A 15,882-nucleotide genomic window follows, 5' to 3' on the forward strand; every position below is an offset into this window, starting at 1 on the left:
GCCTTGCCGGGGCGTTCTAAGGGGCCGCGGAATATTTGAACAATCATCTCCGATGCCCTCCGCCGCCGCGGTCAACGTGCGTGCGCGTGCGTGCGCGTGCGCGTGAGTAAGCGCGCGTGCGCGTGCGTGCGCGCGTGCGCGTGCAAGACGCGAGTGCACTGAGCCATTGCCGCGTCTCGAATAGCGCCTCTGAATACCGGCTCAGCACTCGTGAGCGTCCGTGTCGCGCACATTTAATAATCGGATGATTCATCCATAGCCCCCCCCCCCCACCTCTCGACTCTCTTCAGTGTTTGTTGTTGTCGTCGTCGTTCGCGTTCCGTTGTATTCGAGGCTTCCGCAGCCGCGTGGTTGAACTTCAGAGACCGACTTCGTTCGGCTTCGTTCGACTTCGTTCGACTTCGTTCGACTTCGTTCGACTTCGTTCGACTTCGTTCGACTTCGTTCGGGTCTTGCCGCTTTCATGAACCGGTCATGCCAGAAAACAGCGACCATACTTCGACGAAACAAAATGAATAAGCAGAGAGCATCCCTCCTTCCTCTGCCTGTCCCTCCGCATGAAACAATAACACGTCCCATCAGCCGCACGGCCCTCTGGCGATGATCGCCCACGTGATGATTGTGTTGCTCGCGTTCTGCACAACAAAGCGCGTGCCTATTTTGGGTTGTTCCGGTACCGGTGATGTCATCAGGCGTGACAGACCGGACCAGGGACGCGCGTGGAATCTTCGATAAAATAAAATAAAAACATCTGTGCTAATTCTCACACAGAAATTATAATAACAACAATAATAATACTTATAATACGTGTGCTAATTTATTCATTTTTACCCAGGAAAACCTTAAATGAGTTTCAAGACGCTTTTTTTCAAGAGGATCTTGCTGTATTTGGGATGTTTGGCGAGTTCCATGACTATTTGGTGGTGAAACACCAGAGTTATTTTATAGCCCGTTGTCAATCTACTGCTGGATGAAGGCAAAACGGCCGTCATAGGGGTCGTTTGACCATACTTCACCACACGGGTCAGTGTGGATTTGGTGAAAGTGGGCGCCCTAAAACCAACTCAGATGTCCGTGGCGTTGAACGTCTTTCGCAACCAACTGTGGTCATTAATCGGAGGGTGCGGGGGAAGGACGACCCCAACACATGCAAACACGCGCAGCACTCAGCCGTTGGCTAGGGAATAAAATAAAATTCAGGGTCTGCGAGTTCACAGGGCAGTGTGCTAACCACTGCGCCACCGCTCCTCCTTCTGCCATCACAGCACCTGCAGAAACCCCAAACGCATTAAACGAGGGGGTGCCACCCGGCTACTACTAATAACAACAACAGCAGCAGCAGCAACACAATCATTAGCAGTTTTGTTTTTGGCGCTCTGACATTGCCAAGGATCGGTTTGGCCACTGTTTGAATGGAAGCGTCACTTTTGTTCGTGCTCTCAATAGCCCTGCGAAGCATTCCCGGTCGACTGTTGTAATATCTATCTCTATATTTATATTTTCCTCTTCTTCCAGTCGGCCCATTGCACGCAAGGGGTCGGCGTAACTTGTTATACCTTGTAGGATATCAGCGTGAGGGTCGTAAAGCCATCGCACGCGGCTCTGATGGCTGCACATCAACTGAATAGGCCCTCTCTAATGGTTTGCAAAATTTATTTCGCCGGCGTTCTTATATATTTATTTTCCCCCCTTTTTTAAAAAGAATTCCAACGATGGCCGAACTTCAAAAGCCATCGCCGCCGTGGAGCGGTATCGTTTTAAAAATTATTACGAGAACAAGATGAAGTACTGCATGGGATAAAAACACACTCCCATGATTCACCGCGTTAGGATTCACATAACCCTACCGAGTCGTGCGCTCCGCAAGCTCTGAAATGTGCGTTGTCGGGTCGTGCCGCATGCTGCTTTTGGGTGTTATGTCCGACGTTTCGCTCCCACGTGCGAGGGAAGGTTAGGTCCCTGAACGAGCTCCCAGCACCTGGAGCAAAAGCGTCAGACACAGGCCGAATCAGTCGGCCGCCTTCATGAATACTGCCGCTGGGGAGATTAACTACCCTGCACAAAAATACGACGCGTCGTGGACGTCAGAGATGCATTGTGACGTCACCGGCAAGGGGAGGCCATTGTGTGTCGACGTCATGGTCCACATTTGCGAACTATTCCTGCCAATGACTGAAATGCGATGACGCATGCGTAGCTACTAATCTACACTGAGAGTAGGCCTTCACTCAAGGCAGAGTGGCACGATGTAGTGAGCAGGGGCGTACTGCAAGGATTGAGGAATGAGTGACAGCGACAGAGGACTACGTAGGGATCACGAGAGAGTTACAGGGGAGGGACGGGAGGGAGTGGGAGGGGAGGGGGAAGAGAAAGGGCGATGGAGAAGATGTGAGGCTTTCAGAGAGGAACGGAAGGAGGTGAAGGAGCGGGGACTTGGCAGGACCCTCAATCCTGAAAAAAAAAACAGTCGTTAGATTCAGCGAGGGCTTTTCCTGGATAAACAATCCTATATATGTGTTGGTTAATACACCCGCAGTAATAACCAGGGCGGCCACTTGATTCGAACCGTGAAGCTCAGTGACGGGCGGCGGACAAGCTGTTGGTGACACTGGACGAGGACGTGAAGAGAGACTTCGGGGAAGATGTCTAAAAGAACGCCGAGGTGCTGGTGGCGAGGCACTGCGACATCGGGTGGAGACATTTGCGTAGCAGCGGAACGGATACCTCTTGAGGAAGAGGAAGGGTCCGTTTCATTCGCGTCACCACAACGCCACTGAGCTAAACTTTGAACGTCCTCTCAAATGAAATGCGCACGCTGGCCTCGGTGACTTGCCCTCGTACAGGGACTCATCTACTTACGAACGAGTTAGGTTCCAGGGGTCTGTTCGTAAGTCGATTTGTTCACAAGTCCAACTTTACTGTTGTCGATTCTAAACGCGTTGTACGACGTGTACACTTAACATGGAGAATGACTTTAGAAGTTGTATAATAATCTCCTGTAGATGTAGATGCCACCACCACCACATCTACAACTACCACAAGTGCAACAACACCTCCACTACTTGACCCGGCACCAGCACCACACTTATAGCCATCATCATCATTAACACCAAGCCCACCACCACTATCTCCACGAAGCCCTCCAGTAACACCACCAGCAACAACATTGTCATGAGCACCATCACCACCACCACCGCAATGTTGACCACAGCCACCACCATCGCCATCATATTCACTGTCATCGCCACAGCCACCACGCTCACCACCAACAGCAACTCACCACCATGAACCACGTGATCATCAGCACCACCACCACCACCAATCAGCACCACCACCAACTACCACCACTACAACCACCACACCCATCGTCATCATCACCACCACCATCACTATCGCCACGCCCACCAGCGCCACCACCACCATGCCCATCCCAGCAATTGCTCCGACATTCTCTCCTCGGCGGCTCCTCGCCTCGCATTCCACCAACACTTGAGGCAGCGACGGTCTCCCGCGATGGGGGTGGGGGGGTCGCCGCTGCCCTGCCTCGTGGCGAGGAGGCCGTGGTTTGGTGGTGGCGCTGGGGGGGTGGTTGGGGCAGGGGTGGGGTGTGGTTGTGGTGGAGTGGGGTGGAGTGGGGTGGGTGGGTGAGAGAGAGAGAGCGAGCGGAAGGGGAGTTGGGGCTGGAGGGCGGGATGAGAGAGGTAAGCAGGAATGATTATGCCGTACCACGGTGTCCCATGTTTTCTCGTCTAGACAGCCGGACTAAACATGCAATTACGCCTTTGATAGCCGCGCTGGGAGAGGCGTCCCACGACGGCTGTGACGCGACAGCGGGGCTACACATCTGGCGACGGGAGCGCGCGAATCGAGAGCCTCTTGCACCGCTAGAGGACACGCCAGGTATGCAGGCTTCGGCAGCATGAGATTCATTTACCGATTTTTTTTTGTTAAAAAAAAAAATGCGTTTCGCAATTATTATTATTGCAATTGCGGTGTTGGGGAAGACGTGTCACACGCCAGATGAGACGTCCATTGACGAGCTCTCGCCAGGACTCGGCGTAGCGTTCCCACCTGTCCCGTTTCTCACCCCTCCCCCCGCCCAGAATTGTCCTCTTATCGGCATGCATCATGGGGAAGCTGTACGTCTTCCACGGGACATCAGTTGTGTCATAACAACGACAGCATCAACGACAACACACTACTCCTCTTGCGGCAGCGTGAGATAGTTTTGTTCCTTCTCTTTGATTTTATTATTGGCACAAAAAAAGGCAAAGTGAAAGACAAACAGTGCGATTAAAAAAAACGAGATTAAACAAAGTGTGCATGCGAGGTTGGAAACCAAAGTAGGGGCTTGAACAATGTATACAATGTCATTACAAAACACATGTTTTAGAGAGAGAATGGCCTCGGGTCCACGCGCAGAGGCGGGTGGAGATTATTCCCAGCGACCACGCATCGATATCCAAATCAATCACTCGATCGTCAGTCACTTTCACCTGGTTCAATCAACCCCCCCCCCCCTTTTTTTGCGCCCTTCGCCGACTGGGCCAGGGTCGCCCCACTTGTCCTGGTTTGACCCGTGCCGGTCCGCGAATCGGCAACCTGTGTTCGGGCGGCAGCAGCAGCAGCAGAAGGAGCAGGATTTGATGTGTTGCCGAGAGCCGGCGCCGCTATTGCGCTGAACTTTATTCCAATATTCTGCGAGGTATCGATCGACACGTTCTGGACTGAGACAGGCACTTTTGAGGTCCCCCCTCCCAAAAAAAAGTGGTAATTATTTTAGCGCACCCAGGTGAGGATGATGGGCTGAGTTTAAAACCTCAAGCCGAATATGAGGTCACGCAAGACATTGCCATTTGCCAGCGCCGAGCCACATGGCCAGCTAATCGGGTACTAGAGGGGGAACTATCCAACTTGACGTGACCCTCACAGCCAGTAACACGTGACCCTCACAGTGTCACGTGACCCTCACAGTGTCACGTGACCCTCACCGTGTCACGTGATCCTCACAGTGTCACGTGACTCTCACAGTGTCACGTGACCCTCACAGTGACACGTGACAGTCAGTGCACGTGACCCTCACAGTGACACGTGACCCTCACAGTCAGTGACACGTGACCCTCACAGTCATTGACAGATGACTAAGGAGGCCACAACATACAGTGCTCAGACGATGCCAACGCTGATTAGTGGACATCGTGCATCGTGATGACCTGGATGTGGTCACTGTCACGCGCAGTGACCCTGCCAGGCCGGCTGACCGCGAGGCCACGGCTCTGACCCTGACCCTCCCCCCCACCAATAATCTAGCGGAGGAAACCTCTCCCTTCCTCCTGCCGAGGCGTCTCGGCGTGGGGGCAGGGAGAGGAGAGGAGACGAGGTGTGAATCTCAGAATGTGGTGATTGCTGTGGAGCCGAGAGGCAATTCTTGGCTTAGCGATAATGAATGAAGGATTTGCTTTTGTCCGACTGCAAACATAAGGAGCGTAACGACCGACTGAGTGACACCGGGCAAGGCTGTCTGGTCTCAGCTGCAGACTCGACGACCCCTTGACCCCGCCGTTCCGCTATTGTATCCAAATCGCTCCGAGCCCAACAAATGATTAAAACCGAGAGGGAAGAGACAGCGAGAGAGAGACAGCGAGAGAGGCAAAAATGCAGAGGTAAAATAGCGCCACGTAACCCCTCCCCAACAGGTGTCAAAGCCACGGTGGATGTTCTGCTGTGGGCCCTCGTGTGCATGTGTGCGCGTGTGTGTACACGTGTGTGCGTGTGTGTGTGTGTACACGCGTGTGTGTGTGTACACGTGTGTGCGTGTGTGTGTGTACACGTGTGTGCGGGGAGCGGTGCTGTAGCGGTTAGCGTGCTGCGCTGCAAACCTGGCGACCCGAGTTCGATTCCCGCTCACGGCAAACACCGGTGATGATTATCTGAACCGGTCCTGGGCCTCTCCTAGGTCGACTCAGACTCAAATGTGTACATGGTGCAATGTGTAAACATCGCCATGAGGGAGACAAAGGCGGCGTGGTGTTGGCCAGCCACCCCCTCGTGTGCCGTGCCGGCCTTTGCAGGTGCTGCTACTCGTTAACAGCACTTGGCCCAACAGCATGCTAAGGCTATACGGGGGATCTTTGTCCTTGTGTGTGTGTGGTGCTGGCCACCCCACCCCCTCGTGTGCCGTGCCGGCCTTCGCAGGTGCTGCTACTCGTTAACAGCACTTGGCCCAACAGCATGCTAAGGCTATATGGGGGATCTTTGTCCTTGTGTGTGTGGTGCTGGCCACCCCACCCCCTCGTGTGCCGTGCCGGCCTTCGTAGGTGCTGCTACTCGTTAACAGTACTTGCCCCTGAGTGTGCAGACGCCACTTCGACCTGGAGCCAGGTCACTTCACGATGTCTTTCCTCACCCAGGGGCAACACTCCCAGCTGTGTGGGCGTGCGCCACTATAACACACACACACAAAGAGGTCCCTTCCTGAATGGTTTATTTTATTATTGTTTGTTGTTGGTGTTGTTATTCTCTAAGCCGTCCCAACCCCCACACAGTAAAGAGGTTGTCACGTGAGACCGGTGGCGGTCGTGCTGATGGTGATGATGATTCTATCGTTGCGCGTGAGGGTTATGTTCAGGGAGCTAAAGGCCGATGTCGAGGTCTGATATTGTCTCGGCCTCGCTGTGCACTGCGTTGCCCACTATTCGAGTAGTTAACCTCGCATTCAATAAACCTTCAGAGCCAGGGTGAACATCCGACTCCAACGTATTTAATGAATAGAACGAGGTAAAACTGATGGAAAAACACAGCACAAAATACAGCATCTGTTAATACTTGCAATAGCAATACAATTAATGAACACTGCAGCATCATAACATTGTCTTAGAGAACACGAATCTCAATAATTGGTCCTGGATGCACCAGGCACCCACATTAGCACTGAATAGCTATACAACAGGATAATAAGCTTCTGTGTTAAATAAGGTCACTTTGTGTAATCACCACACTGCAGCCTAAATGTACAGCGCTGCACATAACACGGAACTGTGGATGAGATACTTCTTCATCCTTGCTCTCAAGAATGCATTAAAGTTACATGGGCACAAGTCTGGCTTGACTTATCCAACTACAAATAACATTCACAATAATGCAAGTGGCAGGCTTCGTTGTTAACTAGGCCTCATTAATAATAAAAAATATAACAGCATAATAAAGGCATTTACAGCATTATAACGGCAATCCTAAGAATATAACAGCATTCCCAGTATTATAAGAACATAAATTAACTTACAGACAATGCTTCTTAAAGTCCCACAATGAACACATGCATCCGTTTTCACTGCGACGCTAATTGTGCCTCCATTTTGTACTCTTTGTAATGGCTGACACACCTGCCTTGCCTCGTGGCTTCGAGACCCTTAACTCGTAACTTCCTTTTGACTTAAAACTTTCCTGACTGCAGGAATTCACATTCTTTGGTTCTTTCGTTTAAGTTGACTTTACTGAAAGAACCAAAGAATATCGTAACTTTCTGGTCACGTGACCAAACTCGACACCATCATATCAGGAAGTTCCTGTGTAAACACACCCCCATATCTGCCGTGGGGCAGAACAGATAGCCACGGCGAGAGGGCTTCGGGAGAGAGTTTGTGATGCCTCCTCTGTTGAAGGAGTGCAGAATGCAGTGGCGTGCTGTACGGTCCATAGTACGGGTTGCATGCCCACAATCGCAAACTCCTGTGCCTTGTCTTCAATGCATCTCTATGAGTCTCTACGTCTCTCTCTCTCTCTACATCTCTATGAGTCTCTACGTCTGTGTGTGAATGCATCTCTATGGGTCTCCTCGTCTCTGTGTGTATCTGTCTGTGTCTCTGTGGGTTTACTACAGTCCACAGTTTGAGTCGCACGGCCACAATGGCACAATTCTGGGATTGTCTTGACATTTCCCTTCATGGAGGTGATGTGCGCGCATCGGATTGTTGAAGATGTTCTGATGCGGTCGATGGTTACACCACCGGCGTCTTCGAGGAATGATGATGATGACGATGCGTACCTGTAATCTGCCGCTGAGATCACATCACACTCGTTGAGGTTGAACGCGTGTACTTGTGAGCTCTGTAGCGGCACCCTCTAACCCCCGTGTGGAAGGATCGATTTGAATGAAGCTGCCGTATGAGTCGGTGTTGCTATGAGGGACTTACCCGAGAGAAAAACCGGACGAATTTTTATCCAAGGATTGACCAAAACTTGAAGACACAAAGAACGCGATTACAAGCTCCAACGAGCATTGAGAGGACGGCTCTTATCTCCTGTTTACAGCCATGAGCCGGTGGTGGAAATTCCACATTTCCATGGTGAGGGGCAAGCCTGTTGATACAAATGTGCGGCATGCGCTTTTTTGCCCTGGCATCTGCTCGTCGGCCTCCGCGCTGCTAATTAAATACGAATTAAATACTTCCTTCCAAACTCGCGATGGTTTACACGTTATTTCGTAGACCATGCGTACCTGTTAGAATTGTATGAACTTGTTTGAATTGAGATTATTTTACAGGACGCTATTTTTTAAAGAATTTAATGACAACGCAATGCAGCGCCTCAATGATCACCGCATCTCAAGATGCGGCACACAACCATTTGTATAATATTTTTTATTTTAATTCACATTTTATGTCATGTTTCATAGAGACAAAAGAGGGTAGTCAGTTATAGGCAGCCAAAGAGATAATGAGGAATTATTAATGGCATTTGTTTAGGAATTTTCGTCGACTCAGGGCACTGTTGCAGATGAGACTCCCACCCTGGCCTCTTGTGTGTTCTCATCTGGGCTCAGCAACAAATAGAAACTTTAAACTCGAGAGAGATCCACGTTTTTCCACGGGTTTTCTTGAGGCGCGGCAAAGGGGACGTTTCCACGGAACATTTCCACCACCACCATCATCATTATTATTGTTATTATTCCAAACACACAGAGAGGGGCCTTGCGGTTTCGACATAATCAGTGCGTATAATTACGTGACACTGGAAGGTCCTGATTCCAGCGGTTGAATTCGACATAAGTAAAAGGGACACTGTACGTTATAGGAGGGGGCGGGAGTGGTGGCACAGTGGTTGGCGCACTGCGCTTTGAACTTCGCTTGATTCCTGGCCACGGCTGACATGAGTACGTTACTGAGAGGTATCTAGACGAATTCCCCCGCCCCCCTCCCCAATATCCCTCTTCACCAACCCGCACTGACCAGCACGGTGAAGTATAGTCGCGACCGACACGGCGTGAGGACGCCTTCATCCAGCAGTGGATTGACAAAAGTAGCTGTAGGTTTTATGCTATCTATCAATCAGTCGAAGCTTTATTTCCATAAAGTTTGCCTTTCTTAAACCAAGGCCCCTGCTAAAAAAAAATTACCACTCTCAAAATAAAATGTTTAAACCATGCAATTAGAATCGTAATTATGTCAATCAAAAACCGTGCATGTTGTGACATCATGTTAACCTTCATCTGTAAATGTCAGGCCGACCAGGAGATGTTTAAAGTTTTTGTTTGCAGCGTGGGACACTCAGCTAGCCACGCTGCAGCTCAGCATCGTCTGTCCCATTTCCCGTGAGTCGCAGCGTCTCAATCAGCTGCGGGAAGCACACGAACTACTCACCGAGTACCCAAAAGTTGTATCTTGACCAATAAATGGAATCGCTTTTTTCTCTAGCTTGCCTTGCCAACGCCAACAATCGCCTACCCATCAACCAAGACCTCCACAATGTGCCTCGCCACCACCGACTCGAGTCCCGATGATCGCACCCCTTCTGGGATGGCGCTGCTGCTGCTGCTGTCGCCATCCTAGAATCTCATCGCCGGGAACCTGAAGAACGCCGCTGCTGGCGAACAGAGTGGGACAACCGCGGACGTCCGGAACGAACCCCTCCTCGTCCGGGACCCAAACGTCATCGCTCCTCCAGGCTTTGACATTCCTCCTCGAAGACGCCGGTGGAACATCAACGGCATCAGAACGTCAACGGGGGAGGTCGATGCGCACTTATCCTCCGCGGAGGGACAATTTAAGGGCAAGCCAGAGGAGTGCGCCTGTGGTCATGCAACACACAGGCGATGGGCCACATTCAGGAGTTAATCATCTACCGTAGTCCGTGCTCCTTCAACAGAGGAGGGAGAGCAAAACGACACTAACTCTCTGTCAGCCCTCTTGTGGTCAGCAGACCTCGACAATTGCCACTGAGCTCCTGAACATATTTGCCGCCATGTAATTCAACACACAAACACATTAATTTCCAGACGTTTTTCACTAGATCCATAATTTAAGCCTGAAAGCCCAAGAGGGGGTTTTGACTATACAAAACTGTAATGTGTTGATGTGGAGAAGCAGGGAAAAGCGTGCCAAATGGTCAAATATCCAGAGTAGAACCCTCTTGCAAGCGAGTCTTGAGATTCCATGATCCTTGGAGGTTTTCTCAGTCCAAACAAAATCAGGTTTATTTTTTTGCGTCGGCGCTGCTTTGCGTGGCAAACGTAACCTTGCTGACGTGTTTTTTGTTGTTGCTTTACTTTGATTTCACACACACACACATACACACACACACGTACATTCACACGTACTGCCACATCACAGGACAAAACAAGACCCATCGTGTAGCCTGAACAGACTGTAGGGGCAAGTGCTGCTAGCGAGCAGCACCTATGCAGGCCGGCACGGCACACGACGGGGTGGATGGGCAGCACCACGCCCGGCCGCCTTTGTCTCCCCAGTGGCGATGTTTACGCACCGGGTACTCATTTGAGGCTGAGTCGACTGCACATCACACACACACACGCACACACATACTGCACATCCTATCCTGTTGTGCCATCCCGTTCGGCCGTGGCTTTGTGAGACCTTTTGCGAGCCCATGAGGCTACCAAATATCCCCCGACAATTCCCCACTGACTCCACCTCCGTGTGTCGTAAAAGGAATAAGAGAGACTCTGGCTGATTCACAAACCCCCCCCCCCTCCATCCCGTCCGGTGCCCTTTAAAATAAAATAAATATCATCCCTTATAAACTCGGACCACAGCAGCAGGCTTAAAGTTCAAGTGAAATCGGATGCTTTTGAAACGATTCGCTGGGCCGTTGTTGCAACGAGACAATTCTCATCTTCAAAGCTCCGTCGTGGCCGGCTGCATGCGCCAAATTGTACAATTTGACGCCAGTTAAAATTTGTTAACTTAACTGCGTGTGTGGGTGTGTGACCCACAGGTGTCTGTGTGTGTGTGTGACCCACAGGTGTCTGTGTGTGTGTGTGACCCACAGGTGTGTGTGTGTGTGTGACCCACAGGTGAGTGTGTGTAACCCACAAGTGTTTGTGTGTGTGTGTGTGACCCACAGGTGTCTGTGCGTGTGTGTGTGACCCACAAATGTGTGTGTGTGTGACCCACAGGTGTCTGTGTGTGTGACCCACAGGTGTCTGTGTGTGTGACCCACAGGTGTCTGTGTGTGTGTGACCCACAGGTGTCTGTGTGTGTGTGTGACCCACAGGTGTCTGTGTGTGTGACCCACAGGTGAGTGTGTGTAACCCACAAGTGTCTGTGTGTGACCCACAGGTGTCTGTGCGTGTGTGTGTGACCCACAAGTGTGTGTGTGTGTGTGTGACCCACAGGTGTCTGTGTGTGTGACCCACAGGTGTCTGTGTGTGTGTGTGTGACCCACAGGTGTCTGTGTGTGTGTGACCCACAGGTGTCTGTGTGTGTGTGTGACCCACAGGTGTCTGTGTGTGTGACCCACAGGTGTCTGTGTGTGTGTGTGACCCACAGGTGTCTGTGTGTGTGACCCACAGGTGTATGTGTGTGTGTGTGACCCACAGGTATCTGTGTGTGTGTGACCCACAGGTGTCTGTGTGTGTGGCCCACAAGTGTCTGTGTGTGTGTGACCCACAGGTGTGTGTGTGTGTGTGTGTGACCCACAGGTGTGGTGTGTGTGTGTGACCCACAGGTGTCTGTGTGTGTGTGTGACCCACAGGTGTCTGTGTGTGTGTGTGACCCACAGGTGTCTGTGTGTGTGTGTGACCCACAGGTGTCTGTGTGTGTGTGTGACCCACAGGTGTCTGTGTGTGTGGCCCACAAGTGTCTGTGTGTGTGTGACCCACAGGTGTGTGTGTGACCCACAGGTGTCTGTGTGTGTGTGTGACCCACAGGTGTGTGTGTGTGTGTGACCCACAGGTGTGTGTGTGTGTGTGACCCACAGGTGTGTGTGTGTGTGACCCACAGGTGTCTGTGTGTGTGTGTGACCCACAGGTGTGTGTGTGTGTGTGTGTGACCCACAGGTGTCTGTGTGTGTGTGTGACCCACAGGTGTCTGTGTGTGTGTGTGGCCCACAGGTGTCTGTGTGTGTGTGTGACCCACAGGTGTCTGTGTGTGTGTGTGGCCCACAAGTGTGTGTGTGTGACCCACAGGTGTCTGTGTGTGTGTGTGGCCCACAAGTGTGTGTGTGTGTGACCCACAGGTGTCTGTGTGTGTGTGTGACCCACAGGTGTCTGTGTGTGTGTGTGACCCACAGGTGTATGTGTGTGTGGCCCACAGGTGTCTGTGTGTGTGTGCGACCCACAGGTGTCTGTGTGTGTGACCCACAGGTGTCTGTGTGTGTGTGTGGCCCACAGGTGTCTGTGTGTGTGTGACCTACAGGTGTCTGTGTGTGTGACCCACAGGTTTCTGTGTGTGTGTGTGGCCCACAGGTTTCTGTGTGTGTGTGTGTGTGACCCACAGGTGTCTGTGTGTGTGTGTGTGTGGCCCACAGGTGTCTGTGTGTGTGTGTGGGCCACAGGTGTCTGTGTGAGTGTGTGTGGCCGTGTCGAGGGGCCCACAGGTGTGTGTGTCGAGAGCAAGAGCGAGGTCTGTGTGTGGGGGAGCAGTGTGGGTAACACGCACAAAAACGGTGGCGTGTTTCGCAAAAGTCGGAGCGGGGGGGGGGGGGCGGTGGTGGTGGCGGTGGTTTACTGGCGACACCTGGTTTTGGGGAATGTGACCAAAAAAAAGAAACCTGACCTAGATTTTAACAGCGCGCGGTAAAAAGAAAGCGAGCCGCGTCGTTCGAATCCACATCCACCAATAAAACGCGCAGGGCTCTGGCGCTGCGGTAGCGCCTATTTAGTTTCGCCGTACGTCGCAAACATTTCTCTCTGTGTTCCACCGCCACCACCACCACCCCCTCCCCATAGCACGGCTCCCTACCCCCATTACATTTGACCGGATTCTTCGGATTATAAGACGCCACGCAACGTAAGACAGACGACGCACGCCCCCAAAACCCGTGCCGGTGTCCAGAACGCTGCACAGAGGTGGTCACGCACACTCGCACACGCCTCCCGGATTACAATACGCAGCCCCCCAATGTTTGCTTTATGAATGTTTGCATTGCCAGGTAAGGCCCACTGATACGTAGGTTTTTTTCAGGAGCGATCTGGCCTTAATTCTTTGTAGCTCAACGAAGTGGCTTATTGTCACCGTGTGGACATTTATGGCAGCCAAATAGTCCAAACGCGTGACGTTGATTCTAAATGTGGAGGGCGAAAACCCGGAGAACCGGGAGACAAACTCACGCGACCACGGGGAGAGAGAGAGAGAGACCGCAAACTCCAAATATACAGCAGCAGGCGTCAGGGTTGGGATCGAGCCCACGACCTCCTATAGACCAGGCGAGATAGTTAACATCTCCTAGCCACCGTGATGATGATGAGAGAGAGAGAGACACGCAACCTCCAAATATAGAGCAGGCGTCAGGGTCGGGATCGAGCCCACGACCTCCTGCACACCAGGCGGGGAGTTAACGTCTCGACAAATGTTCCTAAACTCCCTTCCCGTGAGCGTGGTGGGAGGTGCCCCATCCTGGTGGGAGGTGCCGCATCCTGGTGGGAGGTGTCCCACCCTGGGGCAGCTCCCACTACGCCCAAATCGAGAATGCGGTAACGGCAACGAGTTGGCTAATCTCCATCTGTCCCTTCTGTATATGATGGGATCGAGTGCTGCCCCCTCGCACAGAGTCTTGGTCCTCCGTGCAGCAACAGAGTCGAGGCCCCTAAGCAGCCCCTTCCGAGCCTCTTCGCCACAGACACATATGCAAAAAGAGCGTCATAGTTCATCGGATTTTTCGAGTATAAACACAGATGCTGATTCTGAAAAAACATTGGACTCCCGTTTCTCCGCTCCTTCTCCATCCGTTTCCTCTCATTCCCCACTCTCTCCCTCATTCCCCACTCTCCCTCATTCCCCACTCGCTCTCTTTCATTCCCCACTCTCTCTCTCATTCCCCACTCGCTCTCTTTCATTCCCCACTCTCTCTCATTACCCACTCGCTCTCTTTCATTCCCCACTCTCTCTCATTCCCCACTCTCTCCCTCATTCCCCACTCTCCCTCATTCCCCATTCGCTCTCTTTCATTCCCCACTCTCTCTCTCATTCCCCACTCGCTCTCTTTCATTCCCCACTCTCTCTCATTCCCCACTCGCTCTCTTTCATTCCCCACTCTCTCTCTCATTCCCCACTTGCTTTCATTCCACACTCTCTCTTTCATTCCCCACTCGCTCTCTTTCATTCCCCACTCGCTCTCTTTCATTCCCCACTCTCTCTCTCATTCCCCACTCGCTCTCTTTCATTCCCCACTCTCTCTCATTCCCCACTCTCTCTCTCATTCCCCACTCTCTCTCTCATTCCCCACTTGCTTTCATTCCCCCACTCTCTCTCATTCCCCGCTCTCTCTCATTCCCCACTTGCTTTATTCCCCACTCTCTCTCATTCCCCACTCTCTCTCATTCCCCACTCTCTCTCTCATTCCCCAATCTCTCTCATTCCCCACTTTCTCTCTCTCATTCCCCACTCTCTCCCTCATTCCCCACTCTCTCTCATTCCCCACTTGCTTTCATTCCCCACTCTCTCTCATTCCCCACTCTCTCTCTCATTCCCCACTTGCTTTCATTCCCCACTCTCTCTCATTCCCCACTCTCTCTCTCATTCCCCACTTGCTTTCATTCCCCACTCTCTCTCATTCCCCACTCTCTCTCTCATTCCCCACTTGCTTTCATTCCCCACTCTCTCTCATTCCCCACTCTCTCTCTCATTCCCCACTTGCTTTTATTCCCAACTCTCTCTCATTCCCCACTCTCTCTCATTCCCCACTCTCTCTCATTCCCCACTCTCTCTCTCTCCCTCCTCTCGTCCCCCTCCCATCCATTTCTCTTTTTCCCCTACGAATTGTAACCTTACCCCGAACTCCGCTCTCCGTGGAGTGGCTTGCCTCTTAGCGAGTCGCTCGTCGTTTATGATTCGTTTCACTTGTAGATTGAATCCAGTCGAGAATTGTACAAAAAGCGTTGCTTTTAGGGCTACACCATCCCCAGACCTTCCATTAAAATAAAACCCAACACATCGTCTACGTATATTTAATATAAACTTTTAATCCATCGCGATATCACAGCGATAAAATAGAAACTTTGATCTTCTTTGAGATAATATGCGAACACTTTAATTGACATATACAAAACCCTTGCATATATTAAACGTATAGAAAAGAAAGAATAAATCAAGGCAGGTAGTACTGTCTGCCTCGCGCAATATAAACAGTATGTTCTTGGTTCTTTCGGTAAAGTCACGTAGAAGGGAAGTAATAAACGCAAGCAGCCGTGCTTGCGTTGTGGCCGAAACGTCGTGAGAATTGTTTTATTATGTTTTATTTTTATTATTTATTACTTCCCTTCTACGTGACTTTACCGAAAGAACCAAGAAGATGAATCCCTGCAGTCACGAAAGCTTTAAATCGAAAAATAAACAGTATGGTCTGCGAAAGGGGCCGATAATACTCACAGATGCTGTAAGTGAATGCTAGTCAGTATCTGTAAACGCGGCGTAAAGAAAACAACAA

The sequence above is a fragment of the Lethenteron reissneri genome, unplaced genomic scaffold (assembly GCF_015708825.2).
Source record: "Lethenteron reissneri isolate LAM-NWPU_2019-01 unplaced genomic scaffold, ASM1570882v1 scaffold_1702, whole genome shotgun sequence".
NCBI lineage: Eukaryota > Metazoa > Chordata > Hyperoartia > Petromyzontiformes > Petromyzontidae > Lethenteron > Lethenteron reissneri.